Source organism: Ceratotherium simum, chromosome 6 (genome assembly GCF_057802395.1).
Source record: "Ceratotherium simum simum isolate JZ-2026a chromosome 6, ASM5780239v1, whole genome shotgun sequence".
Classification (NCBI taxonomy): domain Eukaryota; kingdom Metazoa; phylum Chordata; class Mammalia; order Perissodactyla; family Rhinocerotidae; genus Ceratotherium; species Ceratotherium simum.
Genome location: NC_141905.1, coordinates 25287050 through 25307622, shown reverse-complemented (window position 1 = coordinate 25307622; position 20573 = coordinate 25287050). Strand labels below are relative to the sequence as shown.

The 20573-nt window shown below is 38.3% G+C and overlaps 1 pseudogene; it reads right to left on the bottom strand.

The window, feature by feature from the left end:
- Window positions 1-12190, bottom strand: part of LOC101391485 (T-complex protein 1 subunit gamma pseudogene) — a 181941-nt pseudogene extending 169751 nt beyond the window's left edge.
- Between the last annotated feature and the right edge of the window lie 8383 nt (window positions 12191-20573).

Below are 20573 nucleotides of genomic sequence, written 5' to 3'. Positions count from 1 at the left end.
TTATCTACAAATTCATCAAGCTGTAAACAATAAATAGATACAGCTTTTTGTATGTTAATCATATCTCAATAAAGTGGTTAAAAGAAAAGTAATCTCCAAACACAAAAAACTTCATGAGAGAATTCTTCTAATAATTATGGGGGCAAAAAACCCTCTAATTTTATACAAACTCTTTCAGAGAATAGAAAATGTAAGAACACTTTCCAGCTCATTTTTATCAGGCCAGCATAATCTTGATACCAAGACCTGAAAATGAATGGAAAACCAAAGAGTAGCAGATTACAGGCTATTTCTCTCATGCACGTAGAAAAAAATCCTTATCACATGGCAAATCAAATCAAGAGATCTACAACAACATACCACAGACTTGATAACAGGAGTACAACGGTGGTTTAGCATTCAAAAGTCGATCACTGTAATCTACTTATTTAGACCAATAAAGGAGAAAAATCATATGATCCTCTCCAATAGCTAAAGGAGGAAAAGGATTTTATGAGTCAGTGCTCATTTATGTTAAAACACAAAATTCAATAAACTAAGCAGAGAAGAAGACTTCTTTAATCTGATAATGGTTAACTACAGCAAGCACCATACTTCATGCTAAGGTGAAGAAACCTTACTGCCTGGTATTGGGAACAACACGAGTGTGGTCACTACACCACTTCTACTAAACACTGCACTGGAGGTCTTAGCTAGAGCAATAAGGCAAAAAAGTAAATAGAAGTAGAATAATTGAAAACGAAGGCTGTGGAGAAACGGGAACCCTAATTCACTGCTGGTGGGAATGCAAACTGGCACAGCCTCTATGGAAAATAGTATGGAGATTCCTCAAAAAATTAAAAATATAAACACCTTATGATCCAGCTGTCCCACTACTGGGTGTCTACCCAACGAACCTGAAAATAGAAACACCTTATGATCCAGCTGTCCCACTACTGGGTGTCTACCCAACGAACCTGAAATCAACAATCCAAAGAGGCTTATGCACCCCTATGTTCATCGCAGCATTATTCACTATAGCCAAGACATGGAAGCAACCCAAGTGTCCCTCACCTTATGAGTGGATAAAGAAGATGTGGTATATATACTACTCAGCCATAAAAAAAGACAAAATCATCCCATTTGCAACAACATGGGTGGACCTGGAGGGTATTATGTTAAGCGAAATAAGCCAGAAAGAGAAAGACAAACACCACATGGTTTCACTCATAAGTGGAAGATAAACTAACACACCGACAGGGAGGATTGTTTGATGGTTACCAGGTGCAAGGAGGTTGGGGGTGGGCACAAGTGGTGAAAGGATGCATTTATATGGTGACTGACAAACAATAATGTACAACAAAAATTTCACAATAAAGAACAAAAAAAGAAAGAAAACGAAGAATAGTACTACCATTTATTGGAAGACATAATTATATATGTAGGATATACAAAAGAATAAAGCCAAATTATTAGAATTGATAAGTAAATTTGGGAAAGTCACTGTATATATGATCAATATACAAAAATGTATATGAATGTCTATATGTGACAAACAAACATAAAGAACATGAAATTTAAAAAATTAATCCATTTAGGGGCCTGCCTAGTGGCACAAGCGGTTAAGTGCACGTGCTCCACTGCAGCAGCCCGGGGTTCGCCAGTTCAGATCCCCGGTGTGCACCGATGCACTGCTTGGCAAGCCATGCTGTGGCGGTGTCCCATATAAAGTGGAGGAAGATGGGCATGGATGTTAGCCCAGGGCCAGTCTTCCTCGGCAAAAAAAAGAGGAGGATTGGCAGATGTTAGCACAGGGCTGATCTCCTCACACACACACAAAAAAAATTAATCCATTTAAAGTTCATGAAAAAGCATTAAATACCTAGTAATAAATCTTGATCTTTTAACTCTTCATGCCTTCTTAGCTTACCAATGCCTTTAAAAGGCAGTTGTCTTTTAAAAAATTTTTTATAGCTTTCCCAGTTGTTCTCAGTGGAACATTTGGAACAATTTACCAGTTTGTGATTATCAGAAATAAAAATACCATCTTTGTCTTTTGATGAATGGGTTTATGGTATTATATATGTAATATTTAATTATTTTTTAGAAGAATTCTTTAAAAACCATTTAGTTTTTTACAGCAATGTGTTAACACATGCCTTTTGAATGTTGTGTTATAGTTAAAATACCTTCCCCAATCTGAAATTTACTTTTTATGTCTGGTATGTTTTCTTCTGTTACATTTTCTTTTTAATCCTTTATTTATTTAGCTAGTTTTATTTTATTTTAATAAGAACACTTAACATGAGATCTACCCTCTTGATAGATTTTTAAGTGCATGGTACAATATTGTTAACTATAGGCCAGATGTTGTGCTGCAGATCTAGAACTTATTCATCTTGCAAGTAATTTATTTTTTGCATAAGGTGTTAGATAGGTCTTGTGTCAGTTTCCTAGGGCCATAATAAAGTAACACTAACTGGGTGATTTAAAACAACCAAAATTTATTCTCTCACAGTTCCAAAGGCTAGAAGTCCTAAATCTCGATCTCAGCAGGGCCAGGCTCCCTCTGAGACCCTGAGTATAATCCTTCCCTGACTTGTCCCAGCTTCTGGTGGTGCCCAACGATCCTTAGTGTTCCTTGGCTTGTAGATTCATCATTCCAGTCTCTGCATCCATTATTACATGGCCTTCTTCCATCTGTGTCTCTGTCTCCTCTTATAAGGACACCAGTTATATTGGATTAGGGGCCCAACCTATTCAAGTGTGACCTCCTCTTAACTAATTACGTTTGCAATGACGCTATCTCCAAATAAAGTCACATTCTAAGGTATTAGGAGTTAGAACTTCAATATGTCTTTTTGGGGGACGCAATTTAACTCATAACAGGCATGAAGTTTTATTGTCCCCCCAATGACTACTCTATTATCTCAATATCATTTGAATTACCACCTTTTCTCCACTAATAAGTAATGCCATCCTTATCGTATTATAAATTACCAGATTTGGGGGATAAATTTCTGGTCTCTCTATTCTATTTCTTTAATCAGTCTGTCAAGTTATTCATTAGAACTACAGTTTTGATTATTGTCGCTTTGTAATATGTGTCTTGTTTTATTAGTCAACTTTATCAAGGTATAGTTTACATGCCATAAAATGGACTGATTTTAACTATGCATTCCATTAATTCTGACAAAGTTATACAACCACATAGCCGTCACTACAATTAGTTATAGAAAATTCCTATCACTCTCAGATTTCCCTCATCTTACATCCCAGTCAATCCTCTCCTCCTATTCCTATCCCCAGGCAACCACATATGTGCTTTCTGTCACTATAGATGGGTTTTTTCTAGAGTTTCATGTAAACGAAATTATAGAGCATGCATCTTTTTTTTGTTGCTTCTTTGGTTCAGCATAATATTTTTAAAATTCATCCATTTTCTTGTATATATCACTAGTTCATTCTTTTTCATTGTTGTGTAGTAATTCATTGCATGAATATATTACAATTCTTTTATAATTCACCTATTGATGGATTTGGGGTTGTTTCCAGTTTGAGGTTATTATGAATAAAGCTGCTATGCATATTATTTCTAGAAGTGGGATTGCTGGGTTTCATTGAAAGTACATGTATAACATTACTAAGAACTGTCAAATTGTTTTCCAAAGTGGCATTCCCACCATCAATGTATGAGAGTTCTAGTTGCTCCACATCCTTACAACCCTTGGTATTGTCAGTCTTTTAGATTTTAACCATCCTAGTGGATGTGAACTGGTATCTAATTGTAGTTTTAATTTACCTTTTCCTGATGACTAATGGTGTTGAGTGAGCATCTTTTCATTGAATGTTTCTTTTAAGCCTATTATTAATATTTTAATTTTAATGTTTTTATACATGAAGTACGTTTTTAAAAATATTTTTTACATTATATTTTTACACTTATATAATTTGTGATTGTATTTAGGAAAGCTATTGACTTCTGTAGTTCAATTTTTTACCCAGCCACCTTGTTTAATTCTTTTATAATTTGTCAGTGTTTTCCAGTTGATTCTCTTGGGTTTTTCATAGACATAATCATAATCTGAAAATTATAAAACCTCACCTGCATTCCGAATTTGAAGACATTTCACATATTTTTATTATCTGATAAAATAAGCCAGACAAAATAAACAAAGTTAAATATTATTAGACTTTCTTTCTTGAACTGTTCTTTGAATGGAAAGACTTTTAGAGTTCCCTCATGGTGTGTAATGCTGGTTTTTAAATGCAATTTACCTTCTTTGTAATGTTAAGAAAATAATCATCGATACCTATTTTATTAGAAGTTTTGATCAAGAATAGGTGTTGGATTTTATCAAATCTCTTTCACTATATATGGAAATGATATCATGATGTTTGCCTCAGATCTATTGATACGAAGAATTATATTATTATAATTCCTAATATTAAAAGATGCATTTTGTATATATGCTACAGGGTTCGTTTTATAATGTTTACTATATTTGAATCAATATTTATAAGTGAAATTGGTCCATAATTTTTTTATATAATTGGCAAGTTTTATAAGCAATTATTTGAATATTTCATAAAATAATTGGAAGCATTAATTCTTTTTTATGCTCTGGAATAGCATTGGAAATTCCTATTCTTTAAATTTTTGGTAGAATTCATCTGCAAAAGTACATAGGCCTAACAAGTTTTGTATTAGAGGTGATTGTACTTCAACAATTCCTCTAATTTTTTCATGGCAATTGGTCAATTTCTATTTATATCTCTTCCCACGCCAGTTTGTATTTTCCTAAGATTTCTATTTCATTCAGATTTTCAAATTTACTTTAGGAGAGTTGAACACATTTGAGATTCATATTATTTGTATTTGTAATTATTTCCCCATTCATATTTTTATTTTATGAAGTTGTGCTTTCTCCTTTGTTATTTCATTGTTTTTTGTTCCTGTTGTTATATAATTACTCTTTCATATGCATTAGTTCAACAACTTTTTTGTCTAATTCATTAATGTCTGCTGAAATCTTTTTATATTTAATTTCTTTTGCTTCTCTAAAGTTGATTTCATTTATTTTCTTTCTAACTCGTTGTGTTGTATGCTGAGTTTATTTATTTTATTTCTTTCATATATACATATGCATAAATATATATATATATATGTAAGGGTATGAATTTTCCTTTGAGCAGTGTTTTAGCAGCACTCCATAGATGCTGCATGCAGTATTTTTGTTATTGTCTTTTTCTAGATAATCTCTCAATTTGGTTTATGCTTTAAAAAATTATTTAATTTCTAGTTAGTAGGTTTATTTTTCCCTTCTGGTATTGTTATTAGTTATTAATTTTCTCGCATTAGATAATGTATGTAATTTCTATTTGTGGCATTTACTGGTTTTTTGTGTAATAATATGTGGTATAGTTTTGAGAATGTTTCATGGGAATCTGAAAATGGAAGGTATTCTCTGTTTTTAGTATTTATATGTTTGTGTGTACATAAATATGAATATCTATACATGTATGTGAAACTTACATATAGAGTATACTTTATTAATAATGTCCATTAATTCTTTTATAAACTTGCTTATTTTTGTCCACTTGATAATTAATGGAATGAGACAAATGAACTAATCTACTTTACTACTAATTTGCATCTAAGTATTGATCTCTACATTTCATATTCTACATATATTTTACAAATATTCTACATATTTTTGCTTTATGAAATGTGATGATGTGATCTTCAAGTCTGATATCTGTGATTGTTAGACCTTGGGTGATTGCATCGTACCTTTATCATAAAAAGCACAAGGATTTTTCTTATTTAATGATTTTTGTCCTGAGGTTAAACATCATCTAATATTAAGAACCTAGTATCCTCTGCTTAAAAAAAATTATAATTGCCCAAAATGCTTTTGCACATGCTTATACTTTCAACTAGTCTAAGTCTCTTTTTTGTTAACATTTTTATACAGCATACTTTTAGGTTTTACTTTTCCATCATAAGTCTTTTTAAAAAATAATAACTCATTTTTATTTATTTATATATATAATATGTCCAGTCTTAAATTTGCCATCGCATTTTCTATTTTTTGTCTCCTCTTTTGTTTGTTAATCTTTCATGATATGCCTATGTTTGCTTTGCTTTGTGTAGTGTTTTAGTTCTGAAATTTCAGACTGCATATATTCCATTTTTAGTACCACTAATGGTTATCCATTAACAGCATTTTTTTCCTCTGATATATTTAAGGCTGTTGGGATTTGGTGAGCAAAGCAAAAACTCTAACCTACAGACCACGATCCTTAAGACTCATCGCATTGGCCACACCCTTTTTCGCATGTGTCTCCTCAGGAGAGCATCACCCCTGCTCTCCCAGAGAGAAGGGAACTCCAGAGGTTGGGGAAAAAAAGGAAACAGCGTGAATGCCATAAAAATGAGTGGCTTTTTAACTTAGATAAGTACATAATACAAAATAGTAAAATTCAGTATCTTTTTATTGTGATAATTTAATATGTAAAAGGATAAGTTAAATTTATTCTATTAATCTGGAGGGAATTTATTTTTGTATTTTTAACTTAAGAAAAGCAAGTTGCACATTCATATTTACAGTATGAGCCCTTTTTTCCCAAAAAATTGTTAAACATTTCTCCACATAATTTTATATATTTGCATGTCTTAAGATTGGTTTCACAATTGAGGGGATTGAGAGAATAAAGGAGGTGTGAGATTACTTTTTTATCTTCTCATTGTTTGTGGTGAGCATGTGCTGCTTTTGAAGTTTTAAAGAGAAATTTAATGTACAAATTAAAGAAATGTATAACTTTAAATTAGGAAGTTCAATAAGAAAAAATATAAATGGAAAAATTGGCAATAAAAATATGAAGAGATGCTTAACTTTGTTCACAATTTAAAAATTTAAATTTAGGTGACAGTGAAAGTCCATTTTCCAACTCCCAGAATGGCCCACTATGTGGTGGCCACTCTGTGACAATTTCGTCTTTTGTTTGCTTGATCCCCAACCCATGTAATGGGGGAGGTGATCCCGGTCTAACACGGATAAACCGTGAATGCTCAAAATCTAAGTCAAACACTACTGTCGGATCCTTTTCTGGCTATTATTTTGGGTGTGGGCCTAGGACCCCATCCTGGCTAATGGGACCTGAGTGAAGTGTGCTGGGTGCCCCTAGAAAACGTTTCCTCTATAATAGAAAGAGTCTCATGAGAGAAAATGTCCTCTCCTTCACAGGACATCATTGTGTCTGGTGTGACTGCTGAAAAAACTGCAGCCATCGTCTGACCACAAGCACAGATGCTGCCAACACGCTGAAAGCAGCAGCGCACACAAATGGAAAGTGCTGGGACTCTTGGTAAAGATGGTGCATTCTTGCATCTACCAACCCTGTAACCAACTCACCTCTGGACTTTTCATTTTAACAGATGATAAACATGTAATGTCCTAGCCACGTTTAGCTGGGTCTTCTCTTATTTGCAGTCAAAAGCATCCTGGTTTACATAATATTCTACTTTGAAGAGGGTGTGGAAAACCAGGGACTCAGTGATAGATGGAAGAACCATGATATAAGACACCATCCTCTGGGGATAATTCGACAATATCAAATACAGTTAAAACGTTTTTTAAAATGACAGAGCAATTCCAGTTCTAGGAAGTTATCCTATTGTCATACTCACATCTGTGCACAAAGACATATGCACAGTATGTTCATTGGAGCTGTGAATGAAATAGAAGAAGACTGAAAACAACCTAAATGTTCGTCAGTAGGAAAAATGCTCAATAAATTACTTTTTATATGAAATATTATGTAGCCCTTAGAAAGATTGATGGATGGAATTAAAAAACAACTTATGTATTATATTGTTCTTAAAAAGCTATATAGAGTGTAAATAAAGTGTATAGCATACTATGCTTGAATTATGCTTGTAAATGCATAAACTATTTCTGGAAGGATAAAAAAGAAACTTAATCATGATTGTCTGTAAGGAGCGGAGCTGGGTGACTAAGAAATAGGAGGGAGACTTTTTTTCACTGTTTACTTATTTCATACCTTTAAGATGTGTGCGACTAGTATGCATGATCTATCATAATTAATTAATTAATTCTTGCTTTAATTAATTAATGGATAAAAGATCCTTAAAAGACATATCCTTTATTGGGAAGATACCTCGAGAAAGAAGACTATGCAAAACAGAATAAGGCCATAACCCAGACTGATGTTGCCAAGTTGAGGCCTTTGCAAGAGTGCAGCCTTGGAGCTCGGAGTGAGGCGGCTCAGTCCTGCATCCTGCTCCCGCAGCTGTGCAGAGGGTGCCGTGTTGGTGCTGGGGGTTCAATTACAGGAAGAACAGTTTGTGGTGGAAAAGGACACATGCTTGCTTGTCTGGCAGATCCAGAGCTCAACAACTGCGGTACACTCAGAATGGTAGAGAAAATGTCACTGTGTCTCAGGCTTGCCTGCTGCATACTGGACATTTGGAAATAGGGAACTAGGAGATGTGGAGCCCTAGAATGGTCTATGGAGTGAGCAGAACTTCATTTCCATACTGGTAAAGCTAGTGGCCTTAGGCCCTTATTTATTCATTTTTCCTCAAAAGAAGTATCTTAATCACTTTTCCTGATGATTATTATGCATGTTTAATCTACATAAACCTAAATAAAACAAAAATATATGAAGTGCATCCGTCTCCCAATTTTCCCCCCTGCCTCCTGCCTTACCTTGACAATCACTGTTTATTTCCTTCCAAATTTTAATGAATGTATAAATATATCTAAACATTTAACAGAAATGGGATCCTACTACACATTGTATTTTCTCCCTGTATGAAATATAGGCTAGGAGTTAGCAACCTTTTTCTGTAAAAGGTAGGGTAGTAAATATTGTAGGCTTCACACACCATACAGTCTCTGTTGCAATTACTCATCTCTGCTATTACAGCAAGAAATCAGCCATATATGATATAGAATGAATGGACACAGCTGTGTTCCAATAAAACTTTATTTACAAAACAGGCAGCAGACCACATTTGGCCTATGAGACCTATTTGCCAACTAAGTTTGCCTGATACACATGAATCTACCTCATCCTTTTTACTAGGTGCCTAGTACTCCATTGAATGAATAAATAAATTCATTTAACTCCTCCCTCATTGAAAGACATCTACAATCACTTCCATTAGAAGCCCTCTTAACCAAGCACTACTTATCGACTAGCTGGGTTAGCTGATGGTCTCTCTCCATCCCCTTGTGAACACGCACACTGCTTTCCATGGTGCACTGACATTGTATGCCTTGTGGGCTGCCCTTTACTGCACCTGTCTCCCTGTGCTTTCGCCAGCAGTCCCAAGATTGTTTAAACATTTGTACTTGTTATTGTAGTATGATATTCAATTAAATAGTATGTTAACCAAAGAAATAAAAGTATAAGAAAGAGATTGTTGTTTCTACAAAAACAAAGTTGCTTATTTTTGGAAAGACCTGATTAAGGTAAATTGCTTTAAAAAAAATCTGTCAGATTAGGTATGGGTGAGATAACTACAACAGACTGAAAACCAAGGAGCATGAGGTGCACAGTGGGTGTAAAGGCCCCCACATTAGCTCTTTGGAAACAGCAGGCCAAGCTGTCAGGGTGCATGTGGGCGCAGACGCTGCCCCACTTCCTCCGCAGTTTTCCTAGGCTGGAGGAAGCAGGGGACCTGCCTTCTGCCTGACGACACCCCACGCTCCCACCTTGCCCAGTCACCCTTTCCAGGTCTTGGGGGACCTCGTATCTCTGATTTTTAGCCTACATTTTCAGACTCTCTGAATGCGAAAGTTTAGTAAGCAGGAGATTCTGTTTCTTCTCTCAAAGGGCTGGTCCATTGCCATTTAAAATAGCGGTAAGCCCGCATTTACATTTTGATGTCGTTCATGCTTTATTTCCTTTGCACGCTGTCTATTCTGTTCCCCCTAGTTTTTCTCCCAGGCAGAATCTATCTTATCTGACGTCGCAAGGCAGTTAACATTGATTCTGGTGAGTGGTCTACTTTGATTTTTGCTACAGGGAGATTTTAGCACAAATTCACATATATTGTTTTCTCAACAAATAGAAAAATATGTTCCACATTCATTGTGCTGGGAGTGCCGAGCCTGCTATTTTGTAACTCACTGTCTCATCTCTTTTATTTGCTTTCTCTGTCACTGTCGATCTTTTCCTAATACTTCATCCTTTATGCAGACTCCTTCCTTGGAGCCGACTTTGGCAGTGGAGTTTGCCTAACTAATGGGGACCATATGCTCTGCAATTACATTCCCCAACAATGTTCAGATTTGTTAGCAAATATTGGCGAAGGCAAGTTGACAAACTGGAATGCAAAGATAGTCGGGAATTGGCACATTCTGACAGGTAAACCCGCTTTTGCTGACCCCTGTGAATGAATTCTGGTTTGGGCTGTATTGGATTAGGAAGAATAGGGACTAGTTTTTGAAAGGATCAAGCAATTGGTAGATTGTTCTGCAAATGGCTAAGTGCCTCTCTTATGTGTTCCCAATGGCATATTGTGCTTGCCCCTATAGATCAATTTTTAATACATGACGATCACCTGTTTATTTGTGGGCTCCATCCCTCCCCAGACTGGAGCCTGGGATCAGGATGTTACCCACTGTCGTATCCCCAGCTCCCAGTAGAGGAATGTGAGCATAATAGCTATTCAGTCAATATTTGACTGATGAACAAATGGGACAATCTCTAGAATACATTAAATGTCAATACATTATATGTATTACATACATACAACTTCAATGGCTTTTCTCCAAGGTTCAGGTCCTTCCCTTGCTCCAGGCTAGACTAGCCTTAACCTTGGCAGCCAGCCTCCCCCAAAGAGTTTCTGAAGAAGATTTAAACCATGGCCCTGAAACTACAGCACTAATTTTTTAAGAGGCATTTTTTTTTTTGCCTTGAGACAAAGTTTCATCTATCACCTTATTAGGGGTGAGAGTGGGGCAGGATGAGTCAAACCTTTAGAAGGTTGTCCTGGGTTTTGATAAGTCAGATGTAGGAGAAAAGAACATTGCTTCACTGTGCAGATGTCAAGAAAGGGTAACTACTTGGGAGCAGGTGGCTGAGGAGAGAAACGTTCTAACTTTCCAAGGGCCTATCTGAAGGCTGCTCATTTCTTTAGAGGTCTGCATGCTGGGGCCTTGTGCAGGAGCATGTGGTCCCGCTGGCAACGGTATGGCCCTGTAGGGATTCTCAGGTGCTACATCTAATGACAGCAGCTCTCCCTCTCCTCCACTGTCCATTGCAATCTTGGGCTCGCACCCAGTGACAGTCTCCTTGGAGGTCTGGGGGTCTGTTTGCGCTCAAAGTTGGAAAGGCAAGCCTGTGGCTTCTATCAGTCCACAACTTTGCTAAAGCAGCCTGACAGGAACTCAGGGACTTTGTTGCAATCACCACCCACCCCTCACCACCCCCATGGCCATGTGGGTGCTACAGAGACACAAGAAACACTCATTGTTTTAGAACACAAATACATAAATTTTTAATCTGCGAAAAATACAAAATGAAACCATGTACAAGTTATGTACAAACCCTTTTTACAAGACAAGAGAGTTATCACTGGTTGTTACAGATGACAGAGTTGCGTAGATCATTTCAGAGCACCAGCATTTATTCTCTCCTCCACTTCCTATTAGGTCATAGTAATTAATCATCATCGTAATGCCAACAATCAAAAGTGTGAAAGACAGATGAATAAGCCACGCTCTTTTTCCTTAATGAACACGTAGGCTGACCTCTGTGTAAGAGTACTTTTTCTCTTTCTCTCCTGAAGGAATGTTGAGAGCCGGTTTTGGGGCTAAGGGGGGGAAGGTTTCTCTTCAGCGTCTGGGTTGGGGGATGTGGGCCAGAAGTTTTAGGCAGGATGTGATTGCGCCTCCTGGGAATGGAACATTTTAATTAGGATTTCTAAGCAGTCTTGGTTTACATTTGAAATGTTGCAGTTCTGGTCACATGTGTCTCAGGCTGTACTCAGCGGAAGGAGGGGAAGGGGAGCAGGCCGCTCTGGGGCAGCTGGGGTTTTGGTTTAGTGTGGAAGTGGGGCTCCCTCAGCCTTGCTGGCAGGGCTCCCTTACCTGCTGGCTGCTTTCTCACACTGACCCTGAATCCCCTGGGAGGAAAGCTCTGGTTTGCTCTGGCAGGCGTGTGTCAGCGCCATGTGTACATTTCTGTCTAAGATTCTGAACAGCGGGCCCGGTAATGCTTCCTAAGGCAGGCACACTGGAGAACTTTGGTGTCACTTTCGTCCCTGTTCTGCTGAAGAGCAAGGTGGAGGAGAAGAAACACAGAAGTCCTCAAGGGGATAAACAGACCAAAGGAAACCTTTTTAAATTTAAAATCTACCTAGAAGAAAACCTCTCTCCTCATGCTGCCTGTCCAGAAAAGCCACCAACACAAGGTGGTGGTCAAATTTATTTTAAGAACCCTGAAACCAAAGCTGCCAGTGTGTGTGCTGTTCAGTGGAGGATGAGGAACAATGAGTGAAGTGAACAGGGAAGTGGAATAAGAGGCCCACCTCAAGATCCCTCTGTTTTGAGCCCTTCTCCAGGAAGAATGCCAGCGACCTAAAATCCTGTCCAACCTCCATTGCCCATGGCGTCCAAAGGAACACATAGTGTCCAACTGACTGCCCACCCTGAGCCAGACCTCATGACAAGCTCTGGAGATAAAGACAATAAGCAAAGTCCCTGCCCTTGTCAAGTGAGTTCTTTTACTTCTGAGTCACCATCTCCAATACCCTTCATCTCCAACCTCATAGATGACCCACCCTCTCTATCTTAAATTTCCCCTCTCTTGTTTACCATTATCCTGGTTCTGGGGTACCCTCAATCTGCTATCTCAAGACTGTCTACTTATTTTGGTATTTTTAGCCCCTAAAAATATAGTTGTAGTCCCCTAACAGTCTTCTGCCAGCTGATCTTCCATACCTACACTTCCTCCTTCAGAGAACTCACCCATGCTTCCCACGTGCAATCACCTCTGTGGGTCTGACTTCCTAATCCACGGGGGCTGCTGTAACCCTTTCCTTAGCTCTACTTCCCTTACTCCTTTTTCCTGCAAGCCCTTCTTTTATGGATAGCTCTCAGCTTCTTCCACTCTGGATGAATCCAACGCAATATTTCTCAGCCTCCTGCATTCGCTGGCTCCCCTCCTGTCTCCTTTCCTTTTTATTCTTCCGCCTGATTCCTCCCTTGAGCCCCAAATTTAGTGTTCCTTTCACAGACAACTTTATCCAGAGCCACAGCCATTGCCCCAATACCCAGCCCACACACAAACCCCTATAACTCCAACTAAGCTTCTACAACTATTATGATCCATGACACTTATTTGAGGAAGGGAGGTGCTTTGCATGCTGAGTTTTTTTGACTTGTGTGCACCCATGAGAACTCCATGCTGCTGAGAAAATGTTCAGTTTTGAGTATACTCTCATGATGACTTCCAGGAAGAATGGACATCTCAAAACTTTCAACCTAAAAAATGCACGGTTCATCACTATTTAAAAATTTCGTGGCTTTCCATGACTTTCTAAATCAAGTCTCTACCTCTTATCTTGGTCCTTAAGCCAAGGACCCTTCCATTAAGTCACATCTTAGTTTCCCTCAGCTTTCCTACACAAACTTGTCGCCATAGACAAAATGGTCTATGTATTGAAATGGTATTCTAACCAATCAGCTATGGCCCATTAAGCCCCCTCTCCTGGAAACCCTTATACTCCACATTTCTCCAGCCATCTCTTTCCTACTGAAATACCTCCAAAGCCCAAAGCATCATATTCTTCTGCATTCTGCCCAACACATTGTAGTTCAATGCAACCTCTTTCTCCTTTCAACCCAAAGCACTAACTTTTAACACCACATACATGCTTCTGGTTGATGGCGTTTCAAAATACTATTTATATCCTCTTGTTTTTGTTTTTTCTTCCCAACTTCTTGATGTATGTCCTGAATTTGCCCTGTCTTTAGATGCAGAAGTCTCAGGCCCATTTTCATGCTAAAAAATGAGGCAAAATGAAAGTCTGGTACAAATAATCTAACTCAAAATTCCTCCCCAGGTCTAACCACATGGGGCTGTGATATCATGGTGTCTCCAACCGTTGTTTGGCTAAAGGGCTGCTGCCTTTGGGCACATGGGCTCCTTTCTCTTCATACATGTTCCAAGCACGCTTAACATAGGAGTGGCAAATTAGGCTCTGTAATTCCTTGGGAGATAAAAATAAAGATAAAAGTATTCTCTGAATTGTCTTATTTTATGGATATTTTGAAAATGTTAACAACTGGCATTACGTGGGCAACAACTAATCAGAACAGATTTCACTTAAACAACCAATATGGCCCCACTAGTACCAACTGACTGGAAATCCTTTCCAATGATTATTCTCTCGTAAATAAATCCAAAGAGCCACATCACCTCCTCAAATGATCATGGGATTTAAATGTTAAATCATCTTTACTGGATAGGAAAAAAATGGCCTTTGGGAACCTGGGGTGAATAGGGGAGGGGCAGAAAAGTAATTTAGCAGGGAAGTTGTAAGTGAATTCTCAGTTCCTTCTGCTTTTTACAAAAGGTGAGTCAAGCTCTAGTTAGCAAAGGCCCTTTCAAGGGCCACAGTGATTGGTGATTTCACCACCATTCCAAAGCAGCAAATAGGAACACAATAGAAAACAGACTATAGAGACAGGATAGAAAGTGGACAGATTCTGCTCTAGAATTCCATGTCCAAGTTGAATGGATTTTCTTAGTCTCTTATGAGCAAGGTGGCTCACGTCCCAGTCAATTGGTGCGATAACCTTTTTGATCTCTCTTCTACCTCTCTTCCTCCTTTTGTCCTTTCCTTCCTTTCTTCCTTTACTGAGGTTCTCTTTGACAATGAAAAATGATAGATCAAAATTAGATCTGTGAATGTAAGTAGCAAGGAGATAGTATAATGAGAAAAAAAATCAAATAAACAGAGGACAGGAAATGAAGTGAGATGTAAGACTGATTACTTCCTAAAGCCCAGATCCACATGCAGAAGTAAAAATGAGAAAAGCTGCAGGAATTCAGGAGTCATGAGCTTCTAGCAACATATTGGAAATGGAGATATGGGCTAGAGATGCAGGGATTTACTAAAAACTGAACCTTAAACCAAGAAAAAAGGTAGGCAGAGATGAAACTGAGAAGAAAACCCTAGGAAAATGCAGAAAAATCTGGTCAACGTGATTCAGATGAATTTGAATTTTGAAATTTGTATTTTGACCCTAAGAAGACTCCAAAGTGTAAAGCAGAGGAATGAACCTAATTACTATATGTCCAGAGCAGAAAATGCATACTACCCTCCAGAGTATTGCTTGGGTGATGCAGCAAGAAGGACCATTATTCTAGGACAGGACAAGACTGTCTCCAAGGGCTTGGCTTGTTCCCATTCTCCCACTCCTAACTTAGGTCACATCCTCTCAGATCTGAAAGGGACCTTAGAGTCATCTAGATGAATCACTTTCATTTACAAATGAGGTCACTGAGACTCAGAGTCTAGAGAACATTTTCAAAGTGCATAGCTAGTTATTTGCAGATGTAGCTCTTGAACCCTCATATGAAACCCTAAGTAGGAAAATTGGACTCCTATGCCTTTCAACATGGAAATATCCCCAAGTTTCTTACGCTTTCTCACTTCCCCCTTTCCAATCCTAACCAGTTTTAATTGCCTGTTTATTTAAAGTGTTCAATTAAATTTTTACAAAGTACATCATAAGATGCCCTAAGCTTTGGAAGGAAAGAGCTTCCAGGCGTCCCCAATATACCTTAGTCACAATCACTTTTATTTAAGGTGTTCTATATTAGTTCAAGGTGATATTTTAAAATACAAAATTGCTCAGATGAAAGTAAAAGTTTTCTTAACGAGAAAGATGATGATGGTGATGATGTCTTTGTTAAGTAGAGGCTTTCTGCTTTTTAAATAGCCTGTTGGTGAGTCTTTGATTCCCAAAGGACCCAAGAGTCATTAGTTTGGAAAAATGGCTTTTCTGGAATCCTAAACTGGGGTGGGAGATCAGAACCTTACGACACGGACTGTCCCAATGATGAGCATCATTGGTCTATGCTGAATTTAGCCAGAAAGACGGGTCCGTCACAGTGGGGTGGGATGAGGACCCCCTCAGGGCCAGAGATCTCAACAAATAGAAGCAAATCAGGAAGCTCTGGCATGCCCTTGAGCCCTTCAGTGGTCTTACAATCTAGTTTCTGTTTTCATTTCACTTTCAATCTACCAGGCACCAGTTTTTGCCAAAGGAGCTACCAACTGGTCATTTTGCATACTTCCTTTAAAAAATGCCTGATTTTATTTTCTGGCCCAGAACAATTCATTACTACAACGGCAAAACAGCATGAGCTTGCTGCTCTACCTTAGAAGAAAATGGATTCCTGCGAATTGGTTTTTGAGGGGGAGCCTTTTGCTGTAGAAAATCATCTTAGCCATTTTGTTTAAAAAAAGGTGAAGTTTCCATTTCAAATCTGTAGCCACGATGGACATGGAGTTTGCGCTTAGCTTCCAGACTGCCTTGATACTGAGAGATGGGGAAGAGAGGGCAGTAGGCATGGGACACCGCGGCCTAACTTCCTCTAATGGAAGATCATTTAGGTGGCCACCATCACCTGCAAGAGGAGACCAAATAATTATGACAAATTCAGAAATGTTATCAGCTTATCAGGAACCCACTAGGGTTCATGAAGGAAAGAAGAGCGTGGATTGATGTGAATGTACTAAGGTGACCCCAATGCAAAATCGTTATGTAGAAGAAGGCCTAGCTTTCAGGAAAGTTGTAAAATCCTAGCAAGGGATTTGCCCACAAACCCGTTTTACTTCTGTTGGAAACCAGGAAATGTTTGTAAGCCTGAATATAGACTGCGGACATCATTTTAGTCTGCTGAGTAGACTAGTGATTGGTTATTAGCAGTTTTCAAACAATCCAATTGGACATACACTATATTCACAATACTTTTATAGAACTAATTCTACAAAATGTGACGACAGGGTAACCACAGTCTGACAAGCCACTTTAAGAAGGCGCCTACAAGGTGGAAGCACAACTACATTGGCTCTTCAGGGAGTGGACAGAGGTGGAAGCTCATTTTGCCTACGTTGGTAATTGGAGTACTTAATGGACATATGTTCTCATGGCGATTTCATTGCTTGGCTCTGATCTGATTTGCACTAACATACTAGGTACCACAGGGTCATAGCCTAAAGAATTAATGGAATAGATATCATGGGACTTTAGGGAATATTTTAGTTAGTTTGGTTTCTTTAAGTGTTCACAATTCACATTTTTAAGAAAATAAAAATCACTATCACATCCATGCTTCTCCAGAGACCCTGATGATTGTATCAAAGATTGCTAATTGTGAAGTCGAAAGACTTGCTTAATTGTTTGGAACATAACAGTTGCCTGGACAACTGTACACTGAGCATGCAAGTGATAGCAGAGCTCGGAGACATCATAGTTGTGTCTGACGGCTAGAAAAATCTTTTGACCACAGTTTAAAGTGGCTGATAGATTTGATTTCATTACTGGTAATTTTCAAAGGCCTTTTCTAACAGTCTCTATTAAGTGTATTTGTTGCTTTCCTTTTGTTATTATTTTTTATGTTGTTGTAGCAAGTTTGTGTGTTTTGTCCCAGCAGCTAAAGGGAAGTCTGCAAAATTAAAATTTGGGCAAAAGTCATCTCCTTGGAAAATTTCTGGCTTTTACACAAAAGTTCAGTGAAAAGAATGAATGTGTTATATATTCTATTGTTAAGTAAAACTATTCATTGGTGTTTACAAATTTTCAGGCTAAAAGCTCTGAGACCTGGGAAGTGGGGAGAAAGTCCACCAGACCCTTCCAAAGTTGAAATTACTTGCTTGGGTGGTTTGGAGATACGAAATGAGAAGCATAACAGCATGTAAGAGTCTCCACCATTAGAACAACAAAAAGAGCAAAATGTCTTGTCTGCATCTGGTCCTCAAATACCACGTCCCAGGCATGCTCACAACCCTCCTGGTAGCAATAGTTGGCCAGGTGAACGTGATCTGGCAGTTATAGAAAAGGTGCAAGAAGGTCTTCCCTTTAAATATATGAACAGAGGGGTGAGAAATACAGAATGAAAACTAAAACTACAAAAATATGACTTTCAACTGTGAAAATAAATGTTTGCATTTATTAACAGCTGGTGTCAATGCAGCCAAAATATACACCCATCTAGGAAATTCACCTGCCCCCTTTTGTCTTCTTTTTTGAATTTACTAAAATACATGTTTACATCATTAGACCATTTTTAAATTGTTTTCATAATCCATTTCCCTTAATTACAATTAATTGTGGTGGTGACCATCATTCTCCTCAAAGATGAAGAGATATAGAAGAGAAATTTCATTAAGGAATCTGGCCACTTATTCATTTTGATTTTGCATTGTTAGATAAAGGGAAGATATTTGACAATGAAAAAAAAAGAAAAAATATATTTTCTTTCTAATAAATAAAAATAATTTAAAATGCTAGAGGCTATACATGACTATGTTAGTATGTTCATTTATAAATGAAATCATTTTCTTTTCCAAAATACATGGAAGCGATATTCAAGGCAGACAAAGAGAAAGATCTGTCTACTTTATTTTTCTTGCAATTCTTGCTTATCCTAATGTTTCCACCAGTGATTCAGCACGTAAGAGGAAGAAAAGTCACGTCACCATTTATGAAGTTTGTCAGGCTTTAAAAAAATAGTTCTGGTCTCCTGGGAGTCAACATTCGTCTTCAACTTCTCTGATTGGTGGAATCAAGCTGCTTGTGGATTTATATTGGTTGATCTGGTTAGCCATGTGGGTACTCATGGGCTTGATTTGAATGTTTCTGGGATAGGCATTATCCAGTTCATCTGTAAACCATTTCTTTTCTGCTAAAGGGCAAAATGGATAGAGAACAAGAAGGAGAAATGAGAAGCTTAGTTAGTCCTAGGGTAAAGACTTTGGAAATTTCATCGAAAAATGCAAAAAGGTAATCGATAGAAGCTGATGGTGAGTAATTGCTCAGAGAGACAGTACAGAGTGGGAGAACCCCAGCACCCGAAACATACCTCTGCTGCCTGTAAGCAAGTGATGACCCAATGGGCCACTGGGACGTGGAGGCACCGTGAGTGGACTTCAGAGAATAAAGAGGCTTGGAAAGTAAACTCTGGCAATGTTCCCTGGGGCTCCCTTAGTGGCCTGAAAAGCTTTGGTAAGGAGGAGATGCTGACTATATCAAATATTGGATATGGACATTGTGCCAGAGGAAAGATTTGTGCATCCATTGATTTGAGTGGAACATGAGGGACATTGTCCCTGCCACAGAGTGAGTGATCTAGAATCTTATGCAGGATCTCCTCCTCCCAGCCTTTACTTGTAACAAGCATCCTTAAAGGAATATCTCAATTATACCTTTCTTGTTTCTTTTGCAGCCAGTTTTGGGGATCTTAAAGCAAGCCCACAGATTTTTCTGGCCAACGACAGTGAAAATCAGAATAGCAACCAATGTTTTAAGAGGATATTGAGAGGAAGAAAAGGTTTTTATTTCAAAAAGAAAACTTGGTGTTGGTGTAAAGTTATGAAAAGAATTCCTAGTGGCAATATCTTAGCCGCCTATAATAACCCAAGCTGTTGACAAGGGAGCTCAACACAGTCTTGGCATTTCATTTCCACCCTAAATACAGAGATGGCTGAGAAAGAATGCTGAGGCAGGGCGTTCCCCAGCTGGGGTGAGAATGCAAACGCCCTGGCATCCTCTCAGCAGTTCAGTGCTCTTTCCTAAGACTCAGCCCTCATCCCCACCTCTTTCTAGGATGGAAAATTTCTGGGAAATCGCCCACGTGTATAGATATGAAGGGACTGGGAGAATCAGACATTCTAACTTGGGAATCAGTTGCCTCATTTTAGTGGCTTAGGAAAAGAAAAGAAAAAGGGAAAAAACTTTCAAGCACATCCACTGCTATAGAGATAACGGCCTCTCTGGTCTCCTCTCCTGCCAATGAGAACAATTCAAAACTGCCTTGTCAGGGGTGCTGGATTGATATGTTAACAAAAATTGCTCACCTGGCTTGACAGAGGAGCGTGTGTGTGTGTGTGTGTGTGTGTGTGTGTGTGTGTGTCTCCCTGTTTGGCTAATGATTCATAAATTCAGCATCGATGATCAGCTCATGACCACTCTGCTTGTATCCTTGGTCCATACTTTCTCTTGCTGTGTCAAGTGCCCTGAGCCCTGAGTATAACAGTGTCGCTGGAGTGGGGTGTGCCCTGGTGAAAGCCCCACTCACTATCCTTTATTCAGCAGCTCAGTTTACCCCCCAGGAAACTTACTGCCTCTTGGATCATTCTCTACCCCCTCTCTCCTGAGCTGACTCTCTCACCTATTATAATTAAGTTCACTTTGATTTGAACAGATTGGACGATAGGAATTCATAATGCTACATCCTCACAGTGAAGCTAACTGATTAAGTGCTTTAAATTATTCCCCCTGACAGAATGATAAAGTTACAATCTGTTCTGAGATGATCTA